The 13,647-nt window shown below is 41.9% G+C and overlaps 1 protein-coding gene and 1 pseudogene across 1 annotated transcript in view; both read left to right on the top strand.

Annotated features, from left to right (window-relative positions):
- Nucleotides 1-13,647, top strand: part of USP39 (ubiquitin specific peptidase 39) — a 660,051-nt gene that overhangs the window by 546,055 nt on the left and 100,349 nt on the right. The window lies entirely within an intron of this gene.
- LOC138493294 (F-box only protein 36 pseudogene) lies at nt 7,171-7,961 on the top strand (annotated as a pseudogene).

Here is a 13,647-nt window from a genome sequence, read left to right as displayed (position 1 = left end):
TCATTCCCGCCGCTTTTCCTTCGTCATCCTCTTCGGTTTTCAGTTCCAGTGGTCGACATGACTTCAGCTTCCAGGTTTCCAGTATTTATCAGGAACTGCAACACAACCTCTGCATTCTCTCCCCGCATTTTACAAGAAAGGGGCGTTTGGCTGTCCAATCAGGACAGCCAACCCCCCACTGGGATTTGGCCCAGTTGAAGGAAGACCTAAGACAAAGGAGGGGGAAGTTTGGGACCCCTCCCCCACTTCCTGTTCTTGCAGACTGACTGGAGCCTGGGCGGGGTGTCCAGGGGACTCCCGCCGAAGACAAAACTCAAACAAAGGATTTTCCCGCCCTGGATGTCAGGGGAAGGAACAAGAAACGACAAGAAACACTAAAATGGCAGAAAAAGAAGACAGGGGCCATTTTGGTAAAAATGAGCACCCTTAGGTGCCTTTACTGCAGCTGTGATTACAGCACGCGGTAAAGGTGCACCAAATTAGTAAAAGGTATCACTGCCACCAGCCATTAAAGGTAAGCTTGTCACTGTAACATAATTGTTACAGTTTAAATGTGAAAGGGGATACATTGTATCTCCCCAGCACTCCACATAAGGTGGGGTGTGCTGGTTTCACAGAAGTAAATGTAAAAGGGATCCAAAGATCCTTTCTACCCTTGGGAACTGTAGTTCACTCAAGGTTAGCACAAGAAAGTTAAATGGGGAGCCCCTAGGGCAACCCAGCAACAACAGGCACTTACTGCCAATAAGTTGTTAGACATGATAACTTTAAAAAGACACTATGGAGAGTCTTAAATGACACCCATAAAAAGAGTTAAAGACAGGTGAGTGTGGAAAAAGGTTCCCACTCACTGAGGTATTCATGGAAAATATCTCACTAGAAAAGCAAAAAGTTCTGGAGTTGAACCAGGCAAGGAAGATTTACCAGCCCTGTGGAAATCTTACCTAACACCAGACATTTGGTCGAAAAAAATTGGTCGACCAGACAAATGGTCGAACCAATTTGGTCGAAAACCAAATGGTCGAATTTTTTTATTTTTTTATTTTAACCCTTTTTTTTTTTGGGGGGGGGAGGGGGTCCCCCCCAACCCCCTTTTTTTCTCTAAACACCCCTTTTTTAACTAAACGAAAACCCGAAAAATAAATATATAAATAAAAAAAAAATTCGACCATTTGGTTTTCGACCAAATTGCGTCGACCAGTTTTTTTTCGACGAGTTGACTGGACACCACCGGCGGTATGTTCGAGGCTATATTAAAAAGTGGTAGCCTCGAACAATGGGAAAAACCCATAGGAATATATTTGCGGTCGAATATAAAAAGTAGTATCCACTGCCACCAGCCAAAACTTGGTCGGGGGGACTGGACAGTGCCCCCTCGAACAACAGACCCCGGGGCAATCAAATTGCCCCGACCAGTACGTCAACAATAGGATGGTTTGTACTGGTTCTGTTCACAATTTGAGACTAGTAAAGCCAATGGTTACTTTACATGCCCTGGGAGACAGTAGTCAGTCCCAGGGTATGGAGTCTATGTTTGGGGGTCGCTACGACACCCCTGGGTTACGGCACGGAGGGTGCTGTGTAACCCACATACCAAAAACACATGAAGCCCTATGGGGTAAAGGACCCCATAGCCCATAGAACACATACAAAGTCAAAGGAACACCTCAAACCATGTCTAAGAGTGGGAGGAAAAGAGTCTCGCTCTTAGCAGGAGAGAAAAAAAATAAACCCCAAAAAATCCAGCAAAGCTGCTGGGGGACTCGCTAGGTTTGGGAAATTAGCCTTTACAGAGAATTCTCCCTAACATTAGGTGTCTATGAAGGTTGCGTGGTAGGTTCGCAGTATATAGATGAGTATAAATGTGAGGTTTGTTTGTGGGTCTGAGGTTGAGGGATTCACAGTTCGCGATGTTCACTGAGTCGGGTGTTTTTATTTTTAGATGTTCTTTGTAAGCTACTGCAAGTCGTTGTCCTCCTTTTTTTCCATTTCTATTTGCCTGTATGCATTTGAAATTGTCAGGTACACAGCTGTGCATATGGCTTTGTAGTTTTCAGCTAGCCAGGTTTCTGTGACGAATAGGTAGATAGATATCTGTTCTGTGTTTGGACATAGATCTGGTGTTGATTAGGTTTCAGTGTATTTTTATCCTTATAGTGGCCTGTTTTGTTCTTGCTTTTGTCTTTAGGTGGTCATTTTGATAACGCTTATTCTTATCCTCATGATGTAGGCTGTGTACTGTTAGATCTGGTTTGTCATTAAGTAGGTTGGTTAGGTTTTGTATTGGGTTCACGTCTTGTTCTGGGTCCTCTTCTGTTTCAGGTTGGTGTTGCTAGTGGTTCCCTTGGGGTTTTAATGATATTAGGAGTGAGGGTATTGTTTCCCATCGTTCTCCTTCTGTTTGTTTCAGCCTTTTCCCTTTGGAGTTCCAATAGCCTGCTGAGTGTCTCATTTTCTGGTAGTTGGTTGCTGTTCTGGCGAGTGGTCCATTGCGAGGTAAGGCTTTGGATACAGTGATTTTTGCCTTGTTTCCGGGGTGGTTCTTTTATTCTGTCTGGCTCGTGAGCATGGTGGCCTGATTTGATTGCATTACGCTCATTCTTTCTCTGTGGTTTCTCGCACGTCATCCTCTCCGCTGGCACGGCATCTTCTGTGCTTCTAATTCTTTAAGTGGTTTTCCCTTGAATACATGGGAGCTTGGGCTGTCTCACGGATGTGAATGGCTTCCCGTGATTCTGAGGTTTGATATTTTATAATAGTGAGTTCTTTGGTTTTGCACTAAGGCGCTCCTTGCTGATTTAGGGTTTTTCTTGTGCCGCTCCTTGGGTTTTCTTTTTGGTGTCCGGGTGTGTTTTAGTTCACTGTTGTGATTTCCTTCCTGGGATTCCAGGTTTATCTCTTTATTGGTGTGGTCTTATCCTTTTGAACCACGTGTGGTAGTTGTGGTTGTGTCTGTGAGACTCCTACCTTGATTTATTGTGTTTTCCTGTTTTCCTTTTCTTTCTTTCGGTTCTTTGGTTGGGTTCTTGTTATTGTTTTGGATCACCCAGCCGTTAGCCCTCCTGTGACGTCGGTTAGAATTTTTGTTGTTTCCTCCGTGCTTGTTTGGTTTGCGGGCCCCTTTGAAATTGTAGTTTTCTTAGTGATGTCTGTAGTTGCTGTTGGGGGAGTTGTGAGTGGGAATTGGTTGGGGGCAGCTGGCTTTCAGTGGAAGGCCCTCTGGTTATATCATGCTTAGGGGAGGATAATACTACCTGTAGGGTGAAGGGGAGGAGAACGTCTAGTGTGGCCGAGCTGGTCGGAGGGTCATGAATCGCAGGGTGGCTACCCTTGCGGGTGGTCGGGAGGTGGGGGTACTACACGGTCGCTATATCTGTAAGTATGATGCCCAGAAGAGACATTGGGTTACAGAAGGCCATGGTGTTTGGGCCAGATGCGGAGCTGGCAAGACCCGCTCTCTAGGGTTTGTTGGAAAGTATGGGTCACTTTATCCCAGGGTTGGATGCAAAACCTTTGGCACCTTAGACTACTAGGTCAAATGCAAACCTAGGCCACCCTACACACCCCGGACAATAGTGGAAGTTTGGCCCCCCCTCGGCAAGTGGTTTGAATGCAGACTTTGGCTACTGCGCACACTTATGCCAAATACAAAATCTAGCTACCCTATACACTTGAGCAGTTCAAAGCTTTGGCTAACCTATATAATTTACCAGATGTCAGATGTTAGGCCACCCTGCACCCTTAGGTCAGATGCAGAACTCTTGTTATCTTAAACAGATGTCTGAGGGAGCCAAAGTTTGTATTTGGCCCACGTGGGTAAGGTAACCAAAGCTTACATTTAGCCAACTTTGCCGAAAGCAGATTTTGGTTACCTTAACCCCCTTTGGCTAATTGCAAACTTTGTCTACCTTAGGCCAGTGGCCAGCTGCTAGCAGTGGCTACCTTAGACAATTGCCTGATGCAGGTTTTGGCTGCCTTGCAGGCTTAGATTAAATAAAAAACATTGGCTGTCTTGGACAGGTTGGCCACATTTACGTTTTAGGTTACCTTGTTCCTAGTTGCAAGCTTTGGCTGCCTTACCCGCTAAGATAATTGGCCAGATTCAGACTGCGACTACCCTACATATTTACTTATAAAAGCAAAACCCGACCATCTCACACCATAGGTGAAAGGTAGCTTATAACTATTTCAAACAACGAGTCCGGATGTGAAAGAGGCTATCTGTCACAATTAAGTGAAACGTGAAATATGACTACCTAACATAATTAAGGAAAAGCAAGATCTGGCTTTGTCATACAATTATGCTATATGAAACGTTGGCTATCTCACACAACTAGGGGGAATGCTAAATATTACTCATAATCAGGAATAAAAGGTGCAAATGACTACCACACCCAGTCGGGGGGGGGGGGTGGAGGGATCCAAAATATGACTAGCTCACAGAATTAGGGGAAAAGCAGCTAAATAATGCTATCTCATACAAATGGTCTAAGTGTGAAAAAAGACTCACAAATAGAGGAAATGCAAACTGGCTAGCTCACAGAATTAGGGAAAAAAGCAAATATGTCTCTCTTGTATAAATGGTCTAAGTGTGAAAAGGACCAACACCAGAGGGCTGAGTGCGAGATCCGGGTGACCAACACAAATGAGCTAAATGCAAGATATGGCTGACTAACAAATGCTCCTAGCTGGGCCAGCATCCGGGATTGTGGCAGCGAGGACTGCTGTAAAAGATGGAACAAGTACAGGGCAAAGTTTCCGCAGCTTCATTGCCAACCACAGTTGAGACTTCTGCCACAGGAGGCGGCACTGTTGAATACTCGTCCTGACACCCGGGGAGGAAAAAGCCAGCAGCATCCTCCACATGGAATCGATGGAGAGCGTTAGCAGTGCTGAAGTGGGAGCAAGCAGCCAAGGAGATGCTGGTGAGTCTTTAAATTCCCTCTTCCATGAGAATGCACAGTGCAATAGCATGTGTCTCCCAGCATAGATGGACCCAATGGTCAGGGGAACGGGCAACCAAATGGCAATCTCTACAAAGGCATTGTGATTACATGCATGTGCAAGGGAAGATGGGATACTGTTTAAATACACATGCACCTTAGGGGAAGTGTGCATGTAAAGCCATGCAACCATGAGAAGCTCCCATGTGTGCTTTGAAAATCCAATTTGCAAAGAGAACCCCCTGGGTCGCCATATTGGTATTCCAATAGGCAAGAGCCCATGCATGTGCCGAGTACACCCTAAGCAGACACTATCCCCACCTTGCATGAGCTGCACTCATTGGCCTGCAAACAATCCTGCCCAACAAACAAAATGTCTGGACCATTCATCATGTTCATGAGTATCGCGCTAGCCCATGTACTAGTGTACATGATGACTGACAGCATGTCATTATCCACCCAACGGGTTCAAAGTCTTCCACTTCCAGAAGAACTCCACTGGTGGCAGCACACCAACCATCGCTCTGCACAGGCCAGCTATGGCAAAAGCAGGCAGAAGAGCAGGAGCGAGGCACCAGGGCCGAAGCACAGCAGCACCATGTCAGCCATGCCACGTGGTGACAGTGTCCCCGTCCCCACAAGTCTGCCTAGTGGCCCTTCCACCAGCACTGCACATAGCACAGATGGCACATACCTGATGGAGAAACCCTCGGCAGCTGCGACCATCACACCTGGCCCCTGTGGTGATCCCTGAGGAGTAACATCCAGTCAGTGTCGGACATTGTACAACACCTGCACCCACCCATCTGCCCCCATAACAACCCTTGTCACCTGAGGCAGACAGCCATTCCCATCACCTGGGTGACCTGGATACAGTGAGTGATGGCAGTGGTACACCTAATGTAGATTACTGTGGCTTCATGTCCCCCTGCTTCAGCCATGGCCCTCTCCATAGTCCAAGCAATCTGGGGGAAGCCGTCGGGTCACCATTGAAAACCTGCCAGAGATGCAGGTGCAGCATCTGCAGGCCATACGGGACAGTGTGCAGGACTTGCGAGGTCATTGGAGCGCCAGTGCCAGCAGTTGTCCATGGCGACTGTCGAAATCACAGCTGTGGGCCAGTGAATGAGGGGGAGCACACAGAGGGCATATCGGCCTTTGCCCAATCTATGCACGCCATCATGTGTTGCATGCTCCTCAACCTGCAACACATGCCGGGTTAGGATTCTGAACTTACATGGAGGGGCATGCAAGCCCAGTGCGACACCCCCCCCCCCCACACCCCCGCAATGTGGCCCATACACTGCCCGAGCAAGCTGGTAAGGGCAAGAGGCCACGAAAATGACTTAGATATACATGACACTAAATTGCAAATTAACTCAGTATCAGAAGCAGACTGGGTGTCCCATTATTCAAATGTGTTTTCTCTTAATGTTCAGGAAACGGTGGCTGTTAGGGAGATTTATCATTTTTATGCTTTATCCCCTCTTCTGGTGAGACACTCAGCACTTTTTGCTGGACTTCCAGACCTTTTTATTTAATCATAAATGAGTGGAGCCTTTTTCCACTCATTCGTTCTTATGGGATATGTCTTTTGGGACTCTTTCCTTTGTATTTTACTGCCATATGGAGTCTACCTTCCCCCATATCTCTTTTAAGGCATAGATACCTATTCAGCACACAACTAGTTATGGGCAGTGTTACCGGGGACCCTTTGGGTCCTCCCTTGAGATTCTTTTCTATATCCTAGAGTAACTACAGTTTAGTATCTCTCCTAAAACCTTATAGTATGTGGAGTGCCAAAGAGAGATTTCGTATCCGCCTTGTTATGAGAGTTTTCCTAAAGTACTACTGGCAGTAAGATTTTAGTAAGCTATCCCAGTGGTTTGTACATCCACAACTCTTGTTATCAGTCTGTACTAGCTCAGGACTTTGGTAGTGTGGCAGAGCAGTCAGGCATATCTTTAGAGGAAGATGTGAGCTATAGGTAAGTACTCTGAATCTTAGACAGGCACAACAAAGAAGCACTTACACATAGTTATATAAAATATACATTTATTAAATTTACACCAAAATCGGTTCTGTGGGTCTGTTGCCACTGCTACGTTCTCCTCAGCGACACAGCAAAACGAACATTGAAATTGGTCCGTGTCGGTTTTTCCGGCTTGGTGACCTTTAAGCCCCGCCTCTTCCTGGTTACCCCGGCAACCGACTTCAGCATCCAAAAATGGCATCCTGGCTGCCAGAGATTGTTTGAAACGAACGGACAAGCACCGGCACCCAGTAAGGATTTCTACCAGGTGCTCATTACTCAACAAGAGGTGATTTTGAGATGGTGGAAAATCTCTCTCCGAAGTGAATTTCGCGATGCTAGACCAGGAGAGTTTAGAGAATCCCATCAGGACTTCCTGGATGATTCAACACTTCAAGCTCAGGTTGCCATAGTGTTTGGCAGAACTATCCTGAAATATATGATCAATTTGTGTCGAGGCAACTTTGACTTCCTTGAACGACTTCCCAAATCGCTCCTTTTGCAGATTATCGCCCACCTGGATCTTAAAGCTATTGCACGACTTTCGCAGAACTTCACACACCTTTGAAAAGATGTGCAACTCTGAACAGCTGTGGGAGAAAATTGTTGAGAATTTGTATGATACCATTACTCCGGCGATGAGGGAACTGACAAAAGACCGAGGCTGGAAGCAGATCTTCACAAACAAGCTTCAGTTACAACTGCAACTCAGGAGGAGACAGAACCGTGGTGATAGTAATGAAGACCTCCCCAAATTGCCTCTTTGAATAAAAAATGCCACTAGTTTGATTTCAATCAATTTCCGCACAATTTGGATGTGTTCAATTGATTGTTTTTCTTTTTTGCAAAAGTGTATGCTTTGTCACTGATTGAAAAATTGCAACAAATGTAATTTGTACTACCATGTGCTCTGAACCTCTAAACATGAATGTAAAATGTGAACACCCAACCATGCCAGGTGCATCTTAAAGTCTCTGATCGCAAACTTCATCTCATTGTACCCTTTCTTACAAAGACATTGATTTATTAGTGATGTCAGTGTGTAAAACAACTGTATTTTATGACATGTTTTTAGTAATATTTTTGGTTAATATATTTCTATGCCAAAGTCCTTCCTTGAGTATGATCAATATTAGACCAAAAGAGGCAAATCTAACTTTTGAAGAACTTGTTCACAGAAGTATGTATGCTATTAATCTAGAGATTTTGTGAAATTTAGCATTTCATCGAGGCACTTGTTCAGTACATCTAGTTTCCTAAGTGCTCCTTTAGTATTGATTAGTTGGGGAAAAATCTAAATATTTTTTTGTACTTTGGAAGTTGTGTGGAAATGCCAGCCTATTCAATATTTCAGCACATTTCAGGATTAAAGCAACTCTATCATGTGGAACTTGATGATCTATTGATTAATATCTAACTTAATGTTCTAGGTTTCTTAAGGATCGTCTTTGTAAAGTGATATATAACAATGGTGAGAGCAGCACATGAATATTCCAGAATATGGTAATTTTAGGAAATACACATCGACAGGCTGAGATATGTTTTAATAGATAATAACACATTTTTCCACTGGGACTTGCTTTTGTAATCCTGTTAACCTCCCTGTATCTGTATAAACTGATGTGCCAATACAGGAAAAGGAGTAGAAACAAGGCATGCCACTATTGGCTGTTATTTAGAAAACAAATGTGTAGTCAAAACGTTTCCATGACAACAACAAACATCTTTGTAAACCTATTTCTCTAACAAAGTTCTTTTTTCCAAAGTCTGAAAATGCAATGACGAGCAGTGGCCACAAAGCGGGATAGATATTATTAAACACATACCTGTGTAGACGTGTGCAGCCAAGTTCCTTGTACACCATTAATACACCTTTTTCAATTCAAGAGTCAAGATGAGTGCAGAGTGTCAGTTATATCCTGGGTTTTGAATCAACATGTCATTAAACAATGATTTTTTTTTTCCTCCTGCTTGTTATTCTTGATGTCTTTATATTTGCAACATTCCTTTCTTTTGCTACCATTTTCAATTGCTTTTACACTTTATATTGCATTTTTAGTTTATCAGAAAAAATGAGTGCAGGGTGATATCCATTTGGGGTGGAGAAATTCCAGGTGGCGTCCATTTGAAATGTCCTAGTGCCATTAAAATCTATAAACGTTTGAATCCCAAACCTCACCAGAGCAGAAAGAAACGCATTTAGTTTGCATGGGCTGTTATAGTTGCAACACTAAAGCTAACTCTTAGACAATATAAATGTGCTCTCTGCGTAGTGGTTCTGATGGGTAAATATGGTTAATCCTACTGTAGTTACATAGTCTTATTATGTCAGTGTTAAAAAGTGACTGTTCCACACATAGGCGCAGATCAGTAATAAGGGCACCCTTGTCAGAAAATAACTGGATTTGCTCATCTGAAAATTCATACACATTTATAACAAAGATAGACATGTGATGGTAGAAAGGGCCTTTCCTGTTAATGGTATCATTGACTGTAGTAGCTAATACCTTGAATGTATTTCTGTTGTCTGCTAGAAATCAGTACATGACGCCAGCATTGGTTCACTTTACATTATGGAGTCTGGTTATTTACGTGATCCAGAATATTGCGCAAGCTGTTTTGGTTTCTGTTACGATAGCCACATACGTTGTATTGATAAAAACATACATTTAAATAGTGAATGAAGGGCCACTGCTTGCTTGACAGAAACAAAGTGAAATGTGATGCCCTTAGCAACTATATTACGTTAAGGTTTTGGACATTACTAGTAGCTCAGGTGAAATGGTATCCAAGCCTTGTTTTGTGATCTGGGCTGTTTTTCAGTGCATTGGGTGCTTCATGAACATTTACTACCGTGCACTCTCGTGGTTCTTTAGTCAGGCTTACGCTATCAGTCTAACCTTGACTCAATGAGGAAATCTATATTATTTTTGAGTGGCAAGAGCTGCGTTTTCTAGATCTAATGCTAATAATCCATGGCCCATTATTGAAGACTTAGTTAACTTGGATGAAATGGAAGGATTGTGAACTGCAACACATTACAGAGAACAATGTCAAGATATTTATCTCTAACCTAAGAAACAATGCTGTTAAAAGTATTTTCTACTCTAAATCCATCTATCCTGTAGGCAGGCATTGTTATGATGCTCATTACTACTGGTTCAGTCACTTCTTTGGGGTTATTGACAAAAGTATCCCTTACTTGTTCTTCTGATACACATTTCTACTAACTAATGTCTAACACTTCTACAAAATATTACATTTTCACTTTTGGAGGTGAAGGTGCCAGGAGATCTTTATGTAGCCATTACCCATTGAAACTTTTTTTTCTTAGACACTTTTGATATTTTTCTAAATGGAACACTTCACTGAGTGGTCACTGAGTGGTAAATCTCGCAGAGCCCATGCTCTTTGTCAGGTTGTGAATATCCTGTTGGATTTAATTTCTCCATTTGCACTCCAGATTAAAATACTGCTTGGTCTGAATTTGAATGTGCATAGTTTTGGAAAGATATGCCTCCCTCTTTACCAAGTCTTTCAGTCATCGAACTGAAGATCAGCATTACTTTAGAAACAGTTCTATCAGGAACTCCAATAGAGAACCTTACTGGTATCGGACATAGACAATCGCTTCACAAGTATTACACCGTTTGCCATACGAGCTTTAGCTTTAGCATTCCAGAGGCAAAAATCTGCCTCCAAACCCACCTTGCCTGGAAATATACAGAAGCATGGATTATGAACACCTAATGATGATTTTCTTTTGCAGTCCTACTGCAAAAAGATCAATTAAGATAGTCGGCTCTCCAGTTTCAATCAATTCAATGTCTGATATTTGTTCCAGTGGGCATGCATCACACGATGTATAGAATGTGCAACAGGGAACATTCATGGATCCATCTGGTTTATTATTCAACTCTGAAACCTGCAACCAACCCAAAAATCCTGGCTTTTTTGGTAACGTTCATTTGCTCATTATTCTTTCTAATCTTAATCTCTTGAGAAAGCCCTAAACTTCAGACATACAATCATACCACAATGGTTGCATAAGGGTCCTCGTTTCAGAGACAATATTGCTCCCCACTTAAATCTCTGAACGTGTTGCCTGGGCAGCAGTTGTTTTTTCTTACGGCAGGATGCCTGATGTGTAAGGCATCTTTTAAAAAGATCTTTGCTATAAAATCTTCTTCATATTTCCTGTTATGCCAAATCCGCTGAAAGGGTGAGGTCTCCCACAGTAGTATGTGTAGTTTTCCTGCAGTACCTGCCGATGTATCCCCATAAATTCTGCAAATAACCTGAGAGATCTTTTGACCTATTTTCACTATTCCCCTTTAACGTTCAAATTATTTTAAGTCTGGGGCCTCTCATTTTCTAAATTGAAGCTATTTGTTTGCAGGGTTACATTAAAATATAGAGTAGTGAGGAAAGTGCAGCAATTCAAGAGATTTACTCCTATTTCTCAAGATCTGCTAATGTTTATATACTCTTGCCCCACCATCATTTCGATAGCTTATGTTTTAAATAGCCTCTAATTATCCAGGAATAACATTGCTATTCGGAGGTGCTATTCTGAAATTGAAACTCTAGGTTTCCAACTGTTGATCTACAGTTTCGTTATGACCTATTTTAGTCTGGATCTGTTATAGTCCTACATTGGAAATTGTCTATCTTTTAGATTCTCCTCAGACTTGATGAGTTCATGCAGGTTGTATTTCTTTTCTTTGTTTTTCCACAAATGCCGAAGGGTTACTTAGCATCCTTTCTTGTCACATGCTCCCTAGTAGCAAAAACATTTGTTTAAATAAAGTGGAGGCATCCATTGGATCTTAGCTACAATCAGATACCGTTTAATGGTGATCAATAGTTCACAGGAATATAAATAAACATAGTAATGAGGAGAAAGTGAAAGCCAAATAACAGGCTTAAAATGTAGTTAGTAGCTATTGTGGGTCGGTCTAAACTGGATGTCCATGTAACCCCTACGAAATACTGTGTACAAAATAAATGTAAAGAGCCAAATTGAGCCAATACCTAAAGTGCCATATCCTAAAAAAAAAAAAAACATTCAAATAATTAAAAAATAAGCAACCCGCATTCCTGGGAATGTTTTACATCCACCTTTGACATTAAGTTATTATCTACTATACCTTCAAAAAAGGCAAAAAATATGCAGAGCAGAGCTCAAAACATCACTGGTAAAAGTGCACAACAGAAATTGCATGAGTTGAACCCTGTGTAGCACATACTGGGTTGAGGGAAAACCTGTTTTATACTTTTGCCCCCAACGCCTTTGCTTCAGAAGAACATGCTGACAATAAACGTCCTTAAAGCCATTCTATTTGCCAAACGTACACCCTTTCCATTAGGTGTGAATCTGAGTCACAAAAGGTGCAGCCCGCATGTTGGTAGCTATATGTTGCCAATATTTCTTTACTTCTTACCAGTATAGCCTAAAACACATTTGTAAATAAACTGTGAGCCCATGTTATTAAACATTGATTATTCAACATATTCACCAGTGGGTATGCTTTTAGTACACAATTATGCTAACAAATAAGTATGGAAGCCACACCCCCTGGAGGAAAACTTGAAGTAACCAAAGAACATGCATATTTAAAGGCGGATTTGTTGGATACCCTCTATACAGTCGGCTCTCTTAATATAAGAGTTTATAGGTTACGTACAATCGGACAATTGTTACTCTTCTAAGGCTGCAATTTCTTTCTCTCTTTTTCTGAATATGTTTGGATTTCATTTTAGGTCAATACTTAATCCAACACGTCTTAGCCTTTGCAAGTATTTTTGTGTTTGTCTAATTCAAAATTCAGTAATTCAATCCTTAAAGTCAGATAATAGGGTGTGAAGGCCAGTTACTGCCAGGAGAAGCCACACCAGGTTCTTCTGCAGATCCTTTTTGTGATATTCAGTGCATCTCTAGTGCATGGGAATAATTCTAGGGGACAGCCACAGGTCTCAGGGCTTTAGAATTTCTGCCGTAGAGACTTATGCTAAGCAAGATAATTGCCACAATGATGTGTTTATCTCCAACCTCCATTCTGAAAAGTTAATGTAAACCTATTTTATTATATCTGTGTGTATTTCCATGTGACATTCAATGCACTCCAACATATTTTGTCCACTTTATTGATATCAGTACTTGGAACAGAACTTTGTTTTTGGTGTATAAGGCAGTTGACAATTTCAGAAATGTGCCTGAAGACTATATGTTTAGAAAGATATGATTAGACGCACTGAGAGGTGCTACCATGTTCAAGATATGTTCAAGATATCGGGTATGAATGCTATGCAGTGCTGTTTCTTTAGAACTGTAGTAGCTGTTCGATTTGCAACATTTTTTGTGATTTTCATCAAGTGAAATGTGTGCACTGAAATGCTATGTTTTAAAATGGTAAATTCTAGGTCTAAAAGATGGCGCACACTTTAATTACTGCCCTTTGGAAATGCAACTATCCATGAGCATGTTATGCTGCGATATTTTGCTTTTGCATGTTCTTTTTTCACATGTTAATTTAAAAACCATTTTGCACAATATCATTTTATAGTCACCTTTTCATGTCACGCTTTCTTTCTCACATTCGTTGTTTGATACTTTGATTTTGTATTTACTTTTCTCCAATACTAAAAGCCTAGTTTAATATGAAAAAAATA

Source organism: Ambystoma mexicanum, chromosome 10 (genome assembly GCF_040938575.1).
Source record: "Ambystoma mexicanum isolate Mex_15411 chromosome 10, UKY_AmexF1_1, whole genome shotgun sequence".
NCBI classification, from domain to species: domain Eukaryota; kingdom Metazoa; phylum Chordata; class Amphibia; order Caudata; family Ambystomatidae; genus Ambystoma; species Ambystoma mexicanum.
Note: the sequence above shows the minus strand (reverse complement) of the source record. Positions and strands in the feature narration are given on the sequence as shown.